Below are 19,655 nucleotides of genomic sequence, written 5' to 3'. Positions count from 1 at the left end.
TTTCTCATGCATCATTTCTAAAAAAAACAAAAAACCCCAAAAAAACCCCGATTTTATCTTGAGCAGAAAAGAAAATGTGTTTGTCCTGACCTGACACTGTTTTTTTTAAGTGTCAAGTGCTAATGAAATTCCTCAGCCTTGAGCAGTTCTAGGCATCCGATGTTGATTTTTAAAATATGGGGATATTTCACTGCGGATTTTAAGGCAGCCTCGAAATGATAAATGTTCGGGAGAGCGAGGGGAAAGAAACTTCCAGATTCCGAGAAGTTCTGAGAGGATCTCGCATGCAAAGCAGGCAGCAAACAGAGGGGTCGTAAAGGGGGGCTTTGTTACTCCTTTGAAATGTGTTTAGCAGAGTCGGGCCAGCACTGCACACTTTCATCATGCAAATGTGCTGATTTTCATATTTTGGGCTTAGAGAAGCAACAAAGCAAAATGTCTTTTTATTTTTTTTTAGGCTGGAGGACGAGATGTGGAATGGAAATGTGTCTGCAAGGCGGGAGCAGCCCCACCTCAGATAACTCTGCTTTTTGTCCGTGATGCTTTAAAAGGCTTTTTCTGCTGGAGAAGGGTATGGAAGAAGGGGCAGCCCGGGATATTGGGAGCTGTGGGTCCACAAAGACCAAAACTCCAGTGGGTTTTCCCAGGGATGGGAGCTCTGGGCCCCCTGGGTCTCCCTTGGTGCTTCCCTTGAGTGGTGGGGATGGAGGAAGGTTCCGGAGCTGGGAGTGCTCCCTGGGGATGCAGAATCCCAGTGGATGCAGCCGGTGGGATTGGGGGATGCCCATGGTGCAGAGTTCAGTAAATGCACCAAGGCTGATAAAATCAAAGAAAAAAAATTATATGATGAATAAAGTAATAAAATAAAGGAATAAGGGTGAATAAAACCAAAAGGAATAAGATTAAATGAAAAAAAATATAAAATGAAGGGGAAAAAAATAGAAAATGAAGTGAAAAAATAAGGGGAAAATAAATTAGAAATAAGAAATTACAATGAAATAAAAAGGAAATGACAAAATGGAATGAAAAATAAAAAAAAAAGAAAGAAAAAAGAAAATAAAAAGAAAGAAAAAAGAAAATAAAATATGAAATAATAAAATGAAATAAAATTTAAAGCAACAATAAAATAGAATAAAAGGATAAAGTGAATAAATAAATAGGTGATAAAATATAAAGCGATAATAAAATAAAATAATAGAGTAAAATAGATTAAAAATAAGTGAAATAAAATATAGCAAAAAATAAAATAAAAATAGAATAAATTAGAATAAAATAAATACATAATAAAAGAAACAAGAATAAAATAGAATAAATAAATAAATAATAAAATACAAATAAAATAAAAATTAGATGGAAAATAAAAGAAAATAAAAATGAAATAAAAATAAAATAAAAATGAAATTAAATAAATAAAAATAAAATTAAATAAATAAAAAATAAATGAAATAAATGAAATGTAATAAAATAAATAAAAAATTTAAATAAATAAAGAATAAATGAAATTAAATAAAATAAATAAAAAATGAAATAAAATAAATAAAAAATAAATAAAAAACCAAAATAAAATAAATAAAAAATGAAATAAAATAAATAAAAAATAAAATAAATAAAAATAAAATAAAATAAATAAAAAATAAAATAAATAAAAATAAAATAAAATAAATAAAAAATAAAATAAATAAAAAATAAAATAAAAACAAATAAACCAAAATAGAATACAATGAGTAGCATAAATTAAAACCCGAGGGAACGATCCCGGCTCCCGCCGTTCCCGCCCCGTTCCCGGGCCGTGCCCGCCCCTCCCGCGGCCCCGGGTGGGGGTGAGCGGGGCCGGGGGCGTTCGGGGGTCCCGCCCCCCGCGGCTCCTCCCGCCGGTGCCCCCGGAGGGGCCGGTGCCGCCCCCCGAGCCCCGTCCCCCGCCCGCCCCCGGGCGGCCCTGGCGCGGAGCCGCTGCCGGTGCCGGTCCCGCCGGGCCGGTCTGTGCGGCGGCTGCCGGCGCTGCTGGGCGAGGTCAGGGAAAGTCCATGTGAGGAGCGGCTGGAATCACTTCCTGCCGCCGCCCGGCCCCGCCGCGCCAGGCCCAGGGCAGCCTCGGGGGCCGGCGCCCCGCAGGTGAGCGCCGCGCCGGGACCCCGCGCTCGGGGGGGGACCCCCGGCCGGGCACCCCCGGCCCCGCACCGAGCCCCCGGCGCCGCCGCAGCGCCCGGACCGCCCGGGGGGGCTCGGGGGCTCGGGGGGCTTGCGGGGGGGGACGCGCACATCGCGCCCTCCGCCCGCATCCTCCGGGGGTCCCCGGGGGGCTCGGTCACACCGCGGGGTGCGGGGGGTGCGCGGGTTGGGAGGGGAAGGGGGGACACCCCCCGCCCCCACCCCCGGCGTGGGGAGCGGGGTTTGGGGGGGTCGCGGAGTTCCTGCCGGTCCTGCAGCAAGGTGGGAATTGGGGGGGTTGTTGGACACCCTCCCAACCAGCCTTGGAGGGGCTGCGGGGCTGAAGGTCGGGGTCGGGGATAAATGCGGACTTTTCGCTCCCGCGGGGAGGAAAACGCTGTGAAAGGGGGGATATTAAAAAGGAAAAGGCGGCGGAACGCTGGAATTGGGGGTTGGGGGAGGATCCCCGAGTCGGGGGGGGGGGAGTGCCCTCCTGGAGGGGGCTCACGGGGGGGTCTCGCCATGGACTGTGCCCCCCATCCCAGCGCGGGGACCCCTCTCTCCGGAGGGGCTTCTTGAGCTTCGTGGTGGAAAAACTGGGATAAAAGAACTGGGTTTGGATCTGGGGAGCGCCGGCGCTCCCCTGCCCACTGCAGCTGCTGTAGTTACAGCGCTCAAGGACTTCTCCAAACATCTTCCCTGCCGTAGGAAAACCCAACGCCAGCGGTACATCGCGTGCTGCTCCCGCCGGCCCGAGCGATGGCAAAGTGCAGGATCACTTCCAGCCAAGCCTCCATTACCCGCCGGGTCATTAATTTGAATATTCCCTTTTCTCTCCCCCCTCCACCCGCACCCCCCCCTTCCTTTCCGGAGGCATTTGCGAGGTTGCGGGCAGCTTGATGTGCTCTGTGCCTGCCAAGTGTTTGCCTCTCGCCCTGGGTAATTGAGGGGCTGGCGTGCCTGCTCACCTTCTCCAGCTGAAATATTAAACAGCAGGAGAAGCTGGAATCGGTAAACAAAGTGGGAAAATTGCTGCTTCTCCATGGGGAGAGCTGGGGGGACTCTGGCAGAGGGATCCCTGGGAGACCCGGTCCTGCTCCAAACTGCAGCCTCCCAGCATGGCTAAGCCCAAATTTCCTGCCTGATTCACAGCCTGCTCTGAAATTATATAAGTTTTTCACCAAAAAGAATAAAGCTGAGCTGTTCCTTATGAGCTGAGTTGCTGAGGATAATAAGTCTGTGACCCCAAGGTGTGGTTAATGGAGGTGATAGTAGCTGGATTTGAAGTAAGCGGCAAATATAAAATAATTAGGGTTCTTCTTCTCCTCCGGAGAATAAATGTCCTTCTGTGGTTGTAACTGCTGTGTTTTGGGTTTTTTCCTCCTGCAGAGGCCTTTTAATTAAGGCTTCATGGGGGAAAAGCTGTCGCATTGGGACCCTGGAGGGTGGGGATGGATTTCTGGAACTTAAAATTTGTCAAAAAACCCTCCCAAGGCAGCTGGAAATACAGAGAGTGGGGTAAATGCAGGCGTCAGGGCAGGAGCGGGGGGGGTCTCTGCAGCATTGGAGGGGTCCCACTGGGACCCTTGCTGTGTTGGCTGGGCTGTGGCCTTGCAGAATTCCCCAAATTGTTGCTCAGGGCTGCCCAAACTTTCCCCAGAGCCCCCCTTGTTTTAGCAGATGGATGCCATTAGCTAAGGTACATGCGTTGATGCTGGATCACTTTGGAAGTGATATTTTTGGAGCCCTCTGGCAATATAAAAGCCTTTTCCTTTCCCCAGCCGTGACTCTGTGCTTTCCTGAGGGAGTCTGCTGGGATTTGGGGCAGGAGGGTGGATTTTGCTTCCTCTCAGCAGGTGCCAGTGACAGGTCCAGGGGACACAGAGCATCCTCACTGCTGATAAGTCCAGGGAAGGAAAAAATCCACTCTCCTTGAACTTGATCCTGCCTGGAGCATCCAGGTGAGTCCCTTCTGGCCTGGGCTTTGGCTCCAATCCCAGCTGGAGTGTCGGGAGGCACGAGGCCGTTTGCGGCGTTGCCGGTCGGCGCTCGGGGAACAAGAGCCAAGAAACCTTCTACCAGAGCCTGATCCATGCAGTGAGCTCTGGGTTGGCTTGGGAGAAACCTCCAGACTGGCCTGTGCTTTCCCAGCCAGGGACACAAACCAGCTCACCTTGGAATGGAAATATTTATCTCAGACTGTCTTGTTCTCAAAGGCCCTTGGCCCTGCCAGGCCTTCTGGAGGGCTCATGCCGGGCTCAGCAGGGATGTGCTGGCCCTGGTGACACACCAGGACTGAGCTTGGCACTGGGGTGACGTGGATTGGGGACAGACAGCACGGAACAACCTGTGAAAGGGTGCTGGGACTCGGCTCCTGCTTTGCTCTGTGTTTAAAAATACTCAAGCCTGACAAAATGGGGTTAGAAGGGAGGGTTCAGCCATGGGTTTGAATTTTTCCAGGTTTTCTGAGCCAGCAGCTTTTCAGGTGGGGAAATAGGGTGGGATGTGCTGGGCCGAAGGGAACCGCTCCCAGAGAGCTCCAGGGATGCTGAGGAGCAGGGGGGCTGCACTTTAATGGCTTTCCCCCCCCCTTTTCCTACCTTTCTTTGAGTTTACTTGAATGCAATGTAAGAAATAAAACCCAGGCATTCAGCTGGAGGAAATGAAAGGGAATTGTGAGGTCCCTGCCATACCTAATGGCCAGAGCGAGCATCAGATCTTGCTGCAATTAGGCTTCAAATCGAGCTGAGCCTGTGTTTGGCATCCAAAGAGCAGCTTCCCAGCCCATTTATTCCTCATCCAGGGAAGTGGCAGCGGATCCAACAGCCCTCAGCACCCACTGGGATGGGCACACCTACAGGAGGGTGGTGTGGGTTTTTTTTTTTTAATTATTAAATCAAGCCTGTAAAGCAATTGAGAAATAGGTGAAGCATGCTTAAAAGAGGGTGAGGCTGTTGGTTTTCTCTACCTGACTTTATTTGTGAAGTGACAGGAATTTTGACAGGCTTTGTGTCTTTTTTAGCAAATCAAGTGTCATGCCAGGTTTGCCTGTGGATGAGATCATTTGCAAAATATGTTTCCCAGCTTGCTTCAGGCATAATTCATTGTGTCAACTGCAATTGCTCATTTGCTAGGAACTGTGATTCATTAGCGGTTTATTTTTTGTTGGGGTTTTTTTTTTTGGGTGGTTTTTTGTTTTGTTTTTTTTTTTTTAAGTCCAACTTGTTTTCAAGCGAATGTTTGGAGGCAGCGCAGGAATTTAAAAAAAAAAAAAAAAAGAAAAAAATTAAATCTTGCATTCTTTGTACCCGCAAATTCTGCTGCTAAGGGGAAAACTTGCTAAAATGCTGTGATCCCAGGGAGGGAGAGGCAATCCCAGGCGAGCTCCCCGGGCAGGATTGCGCCCGGGTTTGTCATGTGGTCGCTCCTAAATGGGGACGGAGGTAATAAAAATCGGACTGCTGGGGCAGAGCCTGCCATGTAGATGATGGAAGGAGCCTGTGGAGCTGCTTCCTCCTTTTCCCTGCTGGGGGGCTCAGCCTGGTGAAGGTTTCCACACTCCCCCTCATCCCCAGGTTTGGGCAGAGGTTGCCCCGGGAGGGATGAGGGGGATGCTGGTGTTGGCAGCCCGTGCACGAGGTGTTGGGGCAGTGGTGTCGGGAGCAATTATTTGTTATGGTGACCGAGACCCCCCGAAAGCTCCGGGCTCAATGGGATAAAATGAAGATAAATAGCCCTTGGCACAGGTTTTGTGCTGTGTGTGTTCCCGGGGCTGCTCGCAGCCGGCGCAGTTTGGCCTCGGGCTTTGCAGAGGTCCTCACGTTGGACTTTTAAAAGAATTTTGCCTGTCAAGTACATTTTTGTGTGTTAGATTTCCTATGAAGACAAATAGTTCAGTGCATTTTTTTCCCCTAGGTGGGTGGACTGGGGCTGGGGGGTGGCAGGAATCGCTGCTCCTGCTTCAGCAGCCACAAACTACCCTCCCCTAACAAACCAGTCTGTGTGGGCTGAATAAATTGATACCCTTCTCACCAAAAGATTGATTTTATTTAAAAAAAACCCCAACCTTCTAAGTGATTATGAACTATACATTTAAGCATAAGTAACTTGACAGGTTTGTTGGAGTTTTTTCCCCCCCGTGCAACAGTTCTCTGTAAAACACTCTTAAAATGTTTTAGGGTTTTGGGGTTATTTTTGCTGAGTGTTTGTGCGTTCCTCGTGTTCTCCTCCCAGTTTAAGGTTTTTAGAAGCCGGAAAAAATTGGGAAAGGGGGAGAGAGAGCACAGGAACGTGGGGAGTCTGCTGACTTCTGGCGCACCGGCGCCGTGCCCGAGCCCTGCCAGTTTTGCTGCAGAGCCCAGTGCCAGGAGCGAAGGGCAGCGGAGCGTGAGGGGAGGGAGGTGACTCCATCAGAGTGACCATATATAGTCACTGGGATGAGATTAAACACTTCACCTCCCGGTGTCATCCCCGCGGCCGTAAAGCCAATATCAGGATCTATTAATCACTCGTTAAAACAGCAGGAGAAAATTCCTGCTCTCCTGCGCAGCACCTCGTTTGTAGCAGTCAGGGCTCTTCTGGGTCTATCGATTGGGAGAGAGGAGCCAGATGTTTTTCATCCCTGGGTGTCTGGGGCGGGGAGGGTGGGGGGGGATGAGTTTCAGCAGCACAGTGGCATGTGCAGAGAATTGCAAGTTAAGTGGGGGTGGAGGTTGTGCTTCCTCGGGCTCGTGGGCTCGGTGGCAGAGCCGTGGTGGGCCCTGTGTTCGGGTGCCAGCGCTGGCTCCGCTCCACACACCCGTTCCCATCGTGGTATCCACTGGGGAAGCATATGGCAGCCTTGGAGATATATATATATATATATTGTGTGTGGGGGACATGTTTTACGTGCCAGTTCTCCCTGTCATAGGACAAACATTTACGTTCCGATTATATGAAGCATTAGGAAAATGGGGATTGGGTTTGGAGGGAGCATCGTTCCCTGCAGGGGTGTTCTGGGAGGTGCTGTTTGGTGATGACATGGCAGAGGAGTGGCAGTGTTTTGGTGCTCAGAGCTCGGGTGGCATTGTGCTGCACAGAGGTGTAATGTGCAGGTGTATAAATAAAGGGTTGGTGCTTCAAGGTGTGCCATGCAGAAGGCAGTGCCCAAAAGAGATGAGGAGCGAGGATTTATACACTTGAAGGTGGTTAAAATGACTTGGTTTCCAAGGGAAGAGGCCTGGATAGCACTGGTGGGAGACTTCCAGTGGGGTAGGATGTGCCTGGCTGGCCTGGAGCACCGTGGATCCCTCCTGGGAGAGGTGCTTCTCTTGGGTGCAAAGCTCATGGCTGAGATCCTGTGGGAATGAAATTCCCACAAACAGGAGTAACCCCTCTCCACAGATGCTCCTTCACTAGAAACCTGTCTGTGCACTGCACCAGCTGCAGCGACCCTAAAGGACTAAACCTGAGCAGGATTTGGTTGTTGTGTTGTGGTTGCAATCACATTCTCACTGCAGATGTAAAGTTGATGATTTGCTAATGGTCATATGGAGGGTCTGTATCCCTCTGACCGGATCTTGTCCCTTTTTGCAAATTCTGATGGACTGTGAGGGAAAACACTGTGTTTTTTGGATCACCCCTGGAGCTGCAGCCCAGCCCCACGGGCAGGTGCCGGCGACTGCGTCGCTCCCTCCTTCCTACAAACAAAACTTGTTTGAAACTTCATTTGTCTGCTCCTCAATTATCCTCTCCTTCTGCGCCTCCCTCCGTTTAGCCGTGCTCACGCCATCAATACATGCCCATGCTTAATGAAACATTATTGCTTAGGTTTAATTGTCTTCTAATTAAGTGAAATAAAATTTTGCGCGGCGGTGGCGGCAGCGTCTCTCCCGTCTGTGGATTCTGCTGTGGTTCCACCTGAGCCCATGGTGGTGCTGTTCAGGGGTGATGGACAGCAGCAGCCACCTCCTCTGAATCTGCTGCTCCTCTGTATCATCCTGGTTAAATTAGATTAATTTCCAGGTTTAGAGCACCCTTTTTGGGGACAAATTTAAGCATTTGGTAATGCTGCTGGGGTTATTGCTTCAGCACAACCCTGCTGAAAGATACCTGGGGAAGACAAAAACAGGGCATGCAAGTGTAGCACTGGATTTTTGACTCTTGTCTGAGCACGGTTTCTACTCTTAATGCATCATTAACATGGTTTTCTGCATTGCATTCAGTTCCCATTACAGCACTCAGTTCCGTCTGTTAATTTTGGTATGTTGATATTTTTGTTGTCAGCAGTTTTTTTCTTTTTTGAAGCATATAAAACCATTAGTGTGAAAGAAGATTAAAAAGATACATTACAATTAAAATGTTAATGAAATCGGCATCATACAACTTTTGAAACCATTTAGGCATTAATCTTTCTTGGTCTCATGTCCATTAACTCGGGCGATTCTTATTCCACACTGACCCCTGCTGAGAGAGTCGTGCTATAATTGGATTTTTAAGAACTGGGGGGAAGAAAAGGAGGGCGAGAGAGAAAAGCCTTGGGAAAAAGTGGAAGTTGGGAAGGTTGCCTTAGCTTTCTGCATGGTGTCCATGGAAATAGACCTCGTATAAACCAACCCCACGGTTCCATCGCTCCCAAGTCCTGTGTTCTCCCCACCGGGCAAGTCTTGCCTGGGAAGCTGGGAATGCTGGTGTTGGAGGCTGGGGCAGAGCTCTGGGAAGTGCTGGGCTCCTTGGCAGCTGGCTGTCACCGTGACCTTGGGCAGGACACGAGCACCAGGCTCTGCTTTGGTTGATCCCAGTGTAACGTGAGCAGGGCCGGAGCCGGATGGTGCGAAGCCTTTTTAAGGCTCTCGGAGGAAGGGAATGGGAGAACAGCAAGGAATCGTTTGCTGTTATGGCTTCAGCTTTCCCCCGTTCCTCCAGAATAGTATTTCTACATTTTATCTGTTTTGGGTTGGTTTTTTTTTTTTTAAGTAGCTCTTTTTCAGCTTACACAATATTTGGGTGAGGGCCAGCCTCCCCTCCCCAGGCGAAAGAGGAGGATTGACTAATTCCCAGGCTGCGTAGTGAATCCAACAACGGGACTTCTTGACTCATCAGACAGCTCCCAGGATCTGTGCCACAGCTCCAGCCAGGCCATGGGCTGTGCTTGGCTGCTCCAAGGTCCAGCCCATCCAGAACACTCTGTGCTGGTCAGTCTGAGGCTTAGACTCACTCCTGGGCACCTTCTCCAGAGCTTTGCCTGTGCTGTCCAAGAACTTCACATCTCCTGCACCTCCTGTGGGATGCTGGATAAACTGGGAAGGGCAGGTCCTTTAGTGAAGAACACAACTGTCCTTCCCAGCATGGGGACGGGGTTTGGAGTTGTTGGGAGGGTGGGTGTGCTGCTGTCCGGGCAGGGATGTGCCTCGGGAGTGGATGAGCTGGAAGTGGAAGGATGAGAACATCCCGCTGAGAGAGGAGTGGAGTACCAGCCCAGCTCATGTTTATGCTGCAAGCATGAATTTTATTTTTTTTTTTTTTTTATAAAGAAAAAAGCCAAAGAGCACTGTGGAAGCTGCAGAGTTGTTGTCTCCCAGCCACTCCGCTCTCCTTCCCACTCGCTGTTCCGTGTGTTACCACGCAGGCAGGGGAGCAGGGAGGGATGCTGGTGGGCTGACTGGGAAGCCCACTGGAGCTGAAACATCTGCAGGGCTCGGGAGAACACGCTGGCAGTCTTTGGGGGCTGGGTTCATGCCTTGTGAAGTGAGCCATGAAGCACAGAGCGTGCTGCTGGCACCGCATCACAGGGACGCGGGTGTTGGACGGCCGGGGAGATGGAAGTGCTTTCTTGGAGCCATGGAATAGCTCTTTGCACACACCAGAGCCTGGGGTTTAATTGTTTTATTCCCTTTTTATGTGGGTAAAAAAACCAATTTATAGTGGTGTTGTTTTGTGTCAAGGCATGGCGTGGATTTATAACCTGAGAGAACTTGGAGTGAGGATCCAGAATCTACAAATAATGGCAGGAATGGGGGAGACCTTGCCCAGAGTGTGACCCATCCATGTCCCAGCTCATGCAGTTGGATGAACTGGGGATGTGTTTTGGCACAGGGGAGTGGTTTGTGCCTTTGGGTGAAACCAGCAGTGTTTATGCCACTCAAGTTAAACTGCCTTTGGGGAGGGAAAGGAAACCAACCCACCAGAGCAACAATATCTCGGTGTGTTTGACCTGTCTCTGCCTTCCCATGCTACAGTCCCACAGGGATCCTGTACAAGGAGAGAATTCCTGGGAGCAGGAAGGCTGGCAGGCTCCTGAGGGTTACCTGGAGGTCTGGTCCAGAAGCCCTCAGAGGTGCAGGCAGGTGATGAGCACCAGGATGGAGGTGGGAGCTCTGGTGGGTGTCACACTCTCCTTTTCCTGCGTGAGCTCCCCCTGCTCTTCCATCTCTCTGGGTGGTGGCAGACGTGCAGGCAGGGAACAAAGGCACTACTGTCTGGAATTCCTGGCTTATTTTATTGATGTGCAGTGGCAGTTGTAGGCCAAGGGAGAGGGAGCAAGAAAAAGCAGCCCTAGACATTCCCAGTGCATGTCTGTGGCCCGGCACACAGGTGGGATTTCTAGCAAGGTGCATTTCTGTGCTGCAGACCGAGCACACCAGAATCAATATCTGAGTCATCCAATAAAATCTGTGGGAATTTCATTTCAACTCATTGCAAGCAATCTAATAACTGGTTTTTCAGGCAACTGTTAGGTTGTTTGGTTTTTTGAGGGTTTTTTTTTTTTGGTGGTGTTTTTCCCTGTGCAACTGTAAAAATGTAGATTGAGCCCAATGTACTTGTAGTGCTTTGGTCTGGCAGTGTGAGCACTGAGCCCAAGGCTGGTTTGCTGTGGGGTCAGGCAGTGAGGGCTGGAGAACCTGTGCCACCAGCTCAAGGGGCCTGGCTCTGGGTGGTTTTCAGGTCTACTGATGGTGGCAATGCTTCTACTTCAGATTGCAGCACTTTTATATCCTTAGATGGTGGTGTTAGGATTTCTACTCCCATGTCCTTGAAGGTTCATGAATCAGTTTGGGGAGGAGCCTGAAATGCCCCATCCTGTTCTGCTCCCCAGCTGGGACCAGCCTGGAGAGGAGCACAGGATTGGCTGCATCTTGAGTATCCATCCCTCTTCCTGGGCTGTCCAACAGTCCCAGCTCAAGACCCTTCCCAGGCTTGGGAAAGCACCTGGGCATTCCCTTGGGAGTCTGTGGCCACAGCAGGGCAGCTGGAGGTACCTGAGCCATGTGGTATCTCCATGAGTATTTCTACAATCCAGTTTAGGAAGTTTCCTCATTTACCTCCCCTTTAAGATCCCAAACTGGCTGTTGCCTCGTTTGTGAGTGCCTTAGGAGAGGTGTATCCTGCAGTACTTGCTGATTGATCTGGATTTGGCACAAGAAATGATGCAGAAGGGAGGATTTAACTTCTTGCAGTCGGACTTGGAGGGGGTGGAGAAACCAAGTGAACCTGCAGCCCTGAGCATGTCTGGTCCAGGCCATCACCCCACCACCAAGCTTAATTTTTTTTTTTTACTTGGCCACCATCAAAATACAGAGGACCACTCCATGTACATGTGTCCACTGGTGATGTCCACAGTGCGTAGTGTTGATTTTCAAGGGATTTTAAACAGCAAAAATATTCCAGTGGCCTTCACTGCTCTCTTGTGAGGTTTTATAAAGTGAGTCATTATTTGTACGTTCTTTTTCCACCTGGAAAGGGAAATGCAGCCCTTGCACCTTCAAACTGGTATTTCCCCCCCCCCCCAGAATTCTTCAAGCACTTTCTGTGCAGTTCAATTGCAACATATTTATAAAGCAACACAAGTCAATGCCAAGTGCCAGCCCAGTTGCAGCCGTGCTCCTGCAGCCTCCCTTGGCCGTGCATCACGGATAAGTGCTGTTGGAATGGTTTGGGTGTCCCACAGTCTGTCCCCTCCCCACCCTCCAGCCTGCTCCTGGCCTCCTGTGTGCCTCAGGAATGTTATGTAAAGCGTGATGTGCAGCATTAGCAACAGAAGTATTTGGTTCAGGCGGTTCCCGAGGCGGTTCCCACACCCTCGTGATCTCCGGAGCGCACGTGCCGACGGCTGCCGGTGTTCGCTGGCACTTTGGAGAAGGTTTCCCTCTTGGCATCCAGGTGATGGTGGATTTGGAGCTTAGGAATTGAGTCTGGTGGTACCAGTGTGGATGGATGTGTCAGTCTGGGGGAAGGAAGAGAGAGATTGGCTGGCAAACCCGTTGGAGGGAGGCTGGAATGAGGTGTGGCAAGGAACTGCTGGACGCTCGTTAAAAGGTACGGAAAGGAGAGGATGGGATGGAGGATTAACCTTCTTCCAGGTGGGGTGTTCTGGGACCTGACAACACACTGCCACACTGTCTGCCAGGATGGGGATGGAGGGTTTGTGCCCACAGTGCCAGAGCATCTGTTGGCACAGCTGGTGTGTGAAGACCCTGCAGAAACATCTGAGCGTGTTCGTGGGCTAATGACACTGTGACAGCCAAGCCACCAAGGGATGAGTGTCTGCAGAAATGCTCCCTGAAACGCTTTGTAGCTGGTCTGTGGTCTGAGAACTTTCCCTGTTGTTCTTCTGCCTGTTGCTGGATGTGGTTGGACAAACTCTGCAAGTTCCCAAAACTTGTTGACGAGGGGAATGATCCCGTGTGTCTGTGGCGGTTTCACACCGAGGGCAGTGGTTGAGCTGACATCTGAGAGACTGTTTTCTCCTTGCCCTGACTGCACAGATCTGATATTTGAATTTTAGTCTTCGTTTTGTAGGTGGGAGAAGAACCACCCACCCTCCAGGCTGAATGATGCCCTGTTGTGTGTGTCACAGGCGTGGGTAGCACTGGCTGGACTATACGTACTTTCTGCATGTGGTCCATGGGCAGAGGCTGTGGGCACTGGCTGTCTCTGGGGCACATCCTGGTGTTGGCACTGCAAGGCAACGCTCTTGGGAGCACAGCCTACACCGTGGATCCTGCTTCACACTTCCCTCCAAATCTGAGGCAATGGATTGATCTGAGAGTTTCTTTGCCTCTCGTACGACTCCTGTATTTTGTCGCCTCGTGCGAGGGCTGTCCCAGGAACCTCTCTCTTGTAGTTCAGGGAAGGTTAGCTCAGGTTTAAACCACTTGGTTGTGGTTGTTTAGTCTTAGTGACATATTAAGTATTTAATATCCAAGTGCATTAGCTTCCCACCCACATCCCCCGCTGCAGATGGGTTGAGGGAAATCGTTGGTGCCCACATCTATTAGGATGTTGCCCGGCATACTTGTATAAGTGGCTTCCTCCTGGACCTCTGCTTTTATGTTTAGTTCCTGACCTAATTAGCCGTGAATGATGGCGTTGGTGGAGATCTTGTGGCTGCCTCAAACACAGAGATTTCGGGGAGATTTCGGGGAGATCGCTGCCTGCCGGAGGGGACACCTGGCACGGTGGGATGTCACAGCCGTGATCCCCAGTGGCTCTGCAGCCAACTGGGCCAAAGCAGTAATAACCCAGCCAAACCAGTGTCCCCAGTCTCTGGTGGCAGGTAGGCCATGCCCTGGTGCTGCCACCTCCCCTCGGTGCTGGTGTGAGCAGAGAACCCGCCTTAATTGCTGCGGTGCCTCTGATTGTGTTACAGCTTAATTTCCAGGTCCTTGCTTAACTCGTGCAGTACATCAGAGGCTCTTGTGAAATGTAATGTGCTGGAGCAGCAGCACAGGAAAAAGCTCTGCCTTCTGTGAAGCCAGACTGTTGCAGCGTAATTTGTTTTGTAAGATTTTGAAAGGCAGTGTTGCAATCTGTAACAGTAGAATAGTGGGAAGATGGTCAGGTGGTTCTTGGGACTTCAACAGACAGATTTCATGTCTGTGTGTTTTTGCAACACCTTTCTATAAAGGGAAACATAATTTAAAATATGATTACTTAGTGTTGTAACAGTCTTCTCAAACGTTTTTGCATTATGCAGAGATCATTATCAGAGGCTGATATTAACTTGCAAAGAATATTATGCAAATCATTCTCCTGTTCTTCTAAAAAGAAATTTCCTTCATAATGCAAAGCGTGACAAAAAAAATTGTGCAGAGGCTTTTGGCAAAATTACATTCAGAAGATGTAACAGTTTTTCTGCTTACTAGCACAATCCGTTTCTGCCTTTCCACTGGATTTGCTCAACTCAAGCTGATAAAGGCTGAATTTTAAAATGAGGGCTGGGGTTGGGGGGAGTGTATTGTACCTCGTGGGTTCAGGAATAGACAGGGAGGTGTTTTGTGCTTAGATCGGTGTTTCAGATCTGTCCTGACAGTGATTACAGGCTCTGATGGTTCTCAGCTGTTCCTCACTCTGGAATTATTTGGTGGTGTTTCGTATTCCGTGGGTTTGGGGTGCACAGCATCACCCTCACCCTGAGCAGTGCCCTGGGGGTACCAGGCTGAGATTCACCTTACAGGTCAGACTGCCCAGATGTGCAATATTACCCATTTATGGCTCTGTTTGGCCCCTCATCCTGAATGAGGGGCACTGTGAGTGATGGGAGGCTGGACCACCAACACCGGAGGTGGGATGGGTGGCCCTGCCCTGAGGCCTCCCAGCCTTCCAGAATCCCAGAATCACTGAGGTTGGAAAAGGCCCCTAAGATCGAGTCCACCCTGTGCCTGATCCCCACCTTGTCCCCCAGCCCAGAGCACTGAGTACCGTGTCCAGTCCTTCCTTGACACCCCCAGGGATGGGGACTCCAATGCCTGACCACCCTTTCCAGCAAGAAATTCCTCCTGATGTCCAACCTGAACTTCTCCTGGCACAGCATGAGGCCGTTTCCTCTTATCCTGGTGTTACCTGAGAGAAGAGGCCAATCCCACCTCTCTACAACATCCTTTCAGGTGAAGCAAGAAGGTCTTACCTGAGCTTCCCTTTCTCCAGCCTTGGCATCTTCCTTGCATTTCTCCAAGCATCAGCATGTTCCTGGAGGTAATCCTGGCCTGGCTGAAGTCATTGAGGATTTTACCACTGACTTCATCCCTCCTCCATATATTTTTTGTGTCTGCTACAAACTGGTTGTATCAGTTCAGAGCTGCCCCATTTCTCGCACAGAAACCAGACTCTCCTAAAATCGAGCGGATTGTTTTAGAGGTTTTGGCTGTTCTGCTGTTGTTATGGATTGATTGACAAAAATAGACCCTAATAAATATTGTAAATGACTAAAATATTTGCAGGCTGTGCATTGCAGTCAGATTTGGAAAGGCTCATTTGCTGTAGAGCCCCGTTTTCCAGGCACTTAACACCAATTTATAGAAATGTACCATTTGTCCTGAATTTTTTTAAGGCATTTCTCAATACAAATTTGATTGAGAAAAGTCAGTAATATTCAGACATGTAGATTGAATTACAGCGTTATAAAATGGCAGGCAGAGTTCTCCTGAAGATGGGAAGTTTTCAGACTCCTTTTCTTGTGTCTGGTTAGATAACTCAATATTTAAAAATCAACCCAAATTAGATAAATAAGCTGGAAGTTGTAGTTAGCATTCGTCAAGCAACTTAGGCTGGATGTTCCAGCACTGAGTGACTCCACCTCTAGCTGCAGGGTTTCCCTGTTATGAACGGGTGAATACTAATCCTTGTTTATTCCCTGCTGCAGAGAAGTGGATTTATCTGGAGTTTTCTGCCTTGAAAAGGAGCCCTCGGTGCGAGCGGGGTTGGGTGTGATGCGCCCCGTGAATTCCACCCTTCACACCTTCTACCAACACCAAATACCTTTTCTGGGTGACACAAGGGAACTTTTTAACACCCCGAAAGTGGCCCCAGGGTGTGGTTGGGGTGTGATAATTAGAGCAGTGAGGCATTCCATGAGTTGGCTCTGCCCTGTGCTTCCCTGGGCATCTCCCGGGTTCAAACTCACTCCCGAAGGGAGCTGCTGGTTGAGTGTGGAACCCATGGATGAATTACTGGGAAAGGGTGACTTTTTTTTTTTTTCAAAGATTGTGTGGAAGGATGAATCAAAGCAGGGAGGTGTTTTATTCTAAACAGGATGGCGGAAAGGAATCTTTTTATCTCCTGGGTTTCTTTGTTTCTGGAATGTTTGGTAGCACAGACTTGCTGGTGGAGCAGTGATAGACACATTCGTGCAGATCTCCTTCTGGTGCCCCCTTGAAAAGGGTAATGCTGCCAAACACAAATATTTAGCTCTAAACTTTTGTGGGTTTTTTTTTCTCCCAAGGGTGCCTCCTTTTGACTGTGTTTCTTGGAGTTTTATGGTATTTCTTAGAAGAGCATTTGCAGTGCTGATTATCAAGGCCAGGTTGGACAGGACTTGGAGCAACCTGGGCTAGTGGAAGGTGTCCCTGCCCATGGCAGGGGGTGGGAACAAGCTGAGCTTTAAGGTCCTTTCCAACCCAAACCATCCTGGGATTCTGTGATTCCCTTTGTTTTCCCCCTTTTCCCAGTTAACCTCATTTCAGTCTGTTCATATCCACAGTGGCTTTTATTCTTTACTGCTCTACAGGTTTTCTATTCCTACCTGCCTCACTATAACCATGTTCTCACCATCAGTCATTAATAAAACCAAAGCAGAGGCCAGTGTGATCTGCTGCTCCCTCTGTGTCTGCTGGAGGGAAACTCTTCCCGACAGAGGGAAAATTACAGCTGGTTATGGAAATCATGGGGAAGGGAAAAAATAGGATTCACACCTGGTTTAATTTGTGGGTTTATGTCTTGGATATAAGTTATACCAATGCATAGCACAGGTTATTTTAATGTGAATTATGGGCTTGCCCTTCTCTGAGCGTGATGCCGCCTCATGATGTGGGAGCAGATATTATAACCTTGAAGAATCTTGTAGGACATAAAAGTTTTAATTAAAAATCTGGCTTGGTTGAGGGTATTTTGGTTTAGTATGAATGTCTTCATTTCTTTTGAAAAAAAGAATTAAATGAAACCCTCAGTATTCCTCCTTTTTTTTTTTTTTCCCTCTTTTTGATTTCCGCATATTTATTCTTGAAGTCGGAGCATTAGAAAATAATTGAGTAAAACAAAATCCACAAGGCTTCAAATTACCTCTAGCTTAATGTTTTATTTAAGAGGTTTGCTAACTGACATTCTTTATAATGAATTAGGTCACGCGGCTCTAAAGAGTGTTGTCGGGAGGGGGGGGGTTTTTTTCTTTTTTACATTTAAATTTGAGGCTGCTTCCCTTGAAACTTGGGCTCTGCTGCCGGAGCCCGGGCGCGGCTGCGACTCCCCGGCTCGGGGAATCTCGCTCTAATTATTCTCAATCACACTTGTGCAAATGAATATATCCATGTTTGGAGGATCGAAGTGGTGTTGTCATGGCAATCTCCGTTAAGGTCATGAGAAACTCATGGATATTGTTCGCCGCCTCTCCCGGGAGGCTTCTCTCCCTACCTTTGTGGAACCGTGGGGTTTGCAGGGCTTGGGGAATAAGTTTAAAGCGCGGTTTTGGAGTGATTCGGTTGAAGGGGTTCGCTGTCTCCTGCTGGGGTTCAGAGGAAGGGGGTGGTGGGCTCGTGGCTCACTGGTCACCCTTCTCTGGGCACCAGATCCCAACCAGATCCCATGGATCAGGCTTGCTCTGGAAGGTGAAATCCTTATAAGTCTCTGGGGCAGCAGAAGGGACCCGTCTGGTCGGTGCTGGTTGATGGGGCTCAGTGTTCTGGGGTGGGATTTGACTTGGGTTAGTTTTGCTTACACCTACTTAAAAAAACAAACAAAAACCCCTAAAAACAACTACAAAAACCTCAAAACAACAACAACAAAACGAAAACAACAACAAAAAACCCCCCAAACAAACAAAACCAACTCTGTTTTCTTTAATGCCAGGTCGGGTGAGTGACCTGGTCTAGCAGAAGCTGTCCCTGCCCACGGCGGGAGGTTGGAATGAGATGAGCTTTAAGATCCCTTCCAACCCAAACCATTCCATGATGCTGTGATTCTTAATTTCAGGGGTGGTGGTAGCTGGAGCTGTAGCAATAGGAAGATGTCCCTGTCCCCCAGCATGGCTGGGACTGTCACCCTGAGCCCATCCCTTCCCTCGGTGTCCGTAGGAGAGCCGGGAGCGCTGGTGGTGCTGGAGGCACCGAGGGTGCTGAGTGCTGCAGTCACTGCAGAGGAATGTGGGCAGGGACACCATGCCCTGCTTGGCCAGGGCTCTCCTCTCCTAAAAGAGATGGTGGCAGAGCCACAGCTGGTTTTATTTGGGTTCTGGAAGGTAAGGAAGTGATAACAAAGTGCAGCGAGGGGTTTGCAGCTGCAAATGGGAGTCTTTGCGAACTTGGAGTCATGAAATCTTAAATTAGCTTTAATTCTAATTTAAAGGGGGGAAAAAAGTGTAACAGCAATCCAAACAGTTCATTTTATTTAATAACTTGTATGGAGACGTTTTGCATGTTTGGATGATGCAGACTTTACACGTCTGGTGTGGTAGGACAAAGGAATTCACTGAAATTGGAGTTCACTAAAATTGGAATTCACTAATATTGGCATTTAGCAAGTCTTGGTTGAGGTGATCTGTGTAGTTGTGGGTTTATGGTTCTATATTTCTGAGTTATTTTTTGTCTTTAACAAAGACCCAGATGCCACAAAGAAAACATAACCAAAAACAAATGCTTTTGATAGAGAGCCATCAAAGCATTTTGATTTGCAACTGAATTCATGTTAAATCAGCCTAATCCCAAATATACACACATATGTGTATATTTATACATACCCAAAGATACACAGATATACACACACACCCCCATCTTTCTGTGAGCCTTTAGACAGCTCTGGCACCTCCCTGTGCAATTTTTTTGTGTGCAGGTTGCTTGGTTTGAAAGACCTGACATTATTTAATGATTGATATCAATACTCTACAGAAAGGTATGAGATCCATGTTGAAAATTAAAAGAAAATCTGAAACTTTATTGGCTGTAGAAGAGAGGTGACTGTGCCTGCAGGGTGCTGGCTGAGCCTGTTATGTTATGTGTGTTATCAGCACTTAATTGCTTCTGGTTGCCGTGCCTTTCAAGGTGTTGAGCCTCAGTGATCTCGTCCTCTCACACCCAACATGTCCTCACCCATCAGGGGAAGAAAACAGGTTTTCACGGGTTTTTGCACCTGGCAGGTTTTCAAACAGGTTCTCCCGTCCCTGCAAGGCCCAGCTCACAGAACCCCTGCCCTGTCTGGCTTTGCCTCTGCCCATGGAGTGTCCTGGCATGGGGAGGGTCCTGCACGTGCCAGGGGACACCCCGGGCAGTCACCTCTGCCCTGACACTTGTCTGGGTCCATTTTGACCTGACTTTCTTTAGAACTTGACAAACATGTTGGGTTAAAGGGTTTTAAGCTGGAATTTTAGGTAGTCAGAGAAGGGTTTCCATGTTTCCAGTGCAGCGATCAGTTGGGTTTAAAAACCCAACAGAACACGAAGCAAGTGGAAATTATAATTCAAGGGCTATTTACATTTAAAGAATTATCTTAAGTAATTCTTTCTCTGCTTTCTGCAGAGGAGATGGAGCAGAGTCTGGGCTGGTTTT

At 48.6% G+C, this 19,655-nt stretch overlaps 1 protein-coding gene across 2 annotated transcripts in view; it reads left to right on the top strand.

Annotated features, from left to right (window-relative positions):
- Positions 1-1,943: 1,943 nt before the first annotated feature.
- Positions 1,944-19,655, top strand: part of NACC2 (NACC family member 2) — a 57,517-nt gene continuing 39,805 nt past the window's right edge. Inside the window, exon 1 of one of the 2 annotated variants that reach the window (XM_064676688.1) lies at positions 1,944-2,112. The gene's annotated coding sequence lies outside the window, so the exon portion shown is untranslated. Of the gene's footprint in view, positions 2,113-4,087; positions 4,110-19,655 lie in introns of those variants that run through there. The other variant, XM_064676694.1, reaches the window with a different exon arrangement.

The sequence above is a fragment of the Pseudopipra pipra genome, chromosome 20, assembly GCF_036250125.1.
Source record: "Pseudopipra pipra isolate bDixPip1 chromosome 20, bDixPip1.hap1, whole genome shotgun sequence".
In the NCBI taxonomy this organism is placed as follows: Eukaryota; Metazoa; Chordata; class Aves; order Passeriformes; family Pipridae; genus Pseudopipra; species Pseudopipra pipra.
The sequence above is the reverse complement of the archived record's forward strand: the minus strand, read 5'-3'. Positions and strand labels throughout refer to the sequence as shown.